This window comes from Oryzias melastigma, unplaced genomic scaffold (assembly GCF_002922805.2).
Source record: "Oryzias melastigma strain HK-1 unplaced genomic scaffold, ASM292280v2 sc04945, whole genome shotgun sequence".
NCBI classification, from domain to species: Eukaryota; Metazoa; Chordata; class Actinopteri; order Beloniformes; family Adrianichthyidae; genus Oryzias; species Oryzias melastigma.
Window position 1 is genome coordinate 1 of NW_023421512.1, and position 1,601 is coordinate 1,601.

At 33.8% G+C, this 1,601-nt stretch overlaps 1 long non-coding RNA gene across 1 annotated transcript; it reads right to left on the reverse strand.

Annotated features, from left to right (window-relative positions):
• On the reverse strand, positions 1-1,595 carry LOC118598580. The gene is made up of 2 exons (XR_004947625.1): positions 327-1,595; positions 1-242 (listed from the first exon to the last, which is right to left on the reverse strand). It is a non-coding gene; the product is annotated as an uncharacterized LOC118598580 (long non-coding RNA).
• Positions 1,596-1,601: the final 6 nt, after the last annotated feature.

Consider the following 1,601-nt stretch of genomic DNA (forward strand, 5'->3'; position numbering starts at 1 on the left):
CCCTATAAAAAAAAAAGGTATAAAACAAATGTAAAAAAATTGTGCAGTATAAAAACTCACATGACCGCTGATTCTAACTCAAAGGTCAAAAATAGCTCGGGAGCTATCCATAAAAAAAAATAAAAAAAGGTTTTCTTCTCAACCGTCCAGGTACGTTACACCCACACCCAAGAAGGATGCCACATTAGACCGCTTTGGGGTTTAAATACCCCACTCTTATGAAATACAGCCGATTCCAAGACCTGCCAAAACAAAAAAATATATATAAATTAATTCATGCAACACCCAAACGCAATTCCAAGACTTTAAAAAACCGTTATACAAACCTTAAAGCCTGTTTTTTCAGAGTTGAATTTATCAACTGTGCCAGCACAGTTGTGCCAACCTAAGAGAAGAACAAGAAAATGAGATCTAGGAGACACCAGCACCTACATCTAAGCAAAATTACATGCAAAATTAACTAGAATTTCATGCAACTCAAATATATTTTTAAATTTATTTAACAATGGAAGGTTTTAAATGTTTTATGTACTTATTGCTATGAAACTAGTCCATAGAAAATAACCAAGATGGAAATATTAAATATAAAGTATTGAGTGAAATGGGTGAAGAAGTTTTATTGGAGCAAGAGTTGCATTACAACCATATCATAGTTTTGGGTCGCTTATTTTGCTCGGATTAACTAGAGACAATAATTTTTTGCACTTCAATGATTTTGATGTTTTGGATGACTTGCATTACTTGTTTGCTACACAAAACATAAAGTCTAATAAATGAGTGTTAGGGTTAGTTTTACCTTCTTGTGGCGATCTTTTGGCTTTTAGAATCCTCTCCTCTGCGATTTTTTTCTTTTATAAAAACCAGCCAGCATGACTTTGCATCAAAGTCAAGTAAGATCCCTGCAAGCTTGATTTGAAATACTGTTGAAATTCAGTCATTTTCAAGTGGCTGCAGATACAAGTGCTCTTCTGAGAGCTTGGAGAAATACACTAAACTAAAGGTTAAGGACAATAACATGTTAAAGCACTGCATCATTTTCAAAATAAGACATATTTGGCAGCACATAACCTCAGGGAATGGTGAGCTTTATTTTGTTTCGAATGTGGCATTACAAGTTTAGTTTTGAAAAACAAATGAATAACTTCATTAGCAAAACACTGTAGGTTTTTTTCCTTTTGATTTTTTTTTTAAAGATCAGCTTATCTTGTATACATACAGCGTATTCAGCAAAGTCTGGAACCACCGAGGCCCATTTTCACAAACTGAAGGCATTCCTTTGGTACAACAAAGGCAAAATACCAAGTTCAGGGTGATTAAAAAGAAACTATAAAACTTTATTGAAACACGCACGGCAGAAAAACATTTTGGGATATGTTTAGGTTCCTATTTAGTCAAAAAGTACACAATAATAATGCATTTTGGAAACGGCACGACTTAAAGCATACACAGTTTTTCTAAGGTTATGTACAAAATATTGAGTTGGCTGCAGCTTTCTTTACACACAGACGTTTAATCCTGCAGGCTTCACAAGATTTAGCGGATCAGTGACCCTTTTGCAGGTTACAATATTTTATATGCCAAAATATAAATGTGTATTAAAT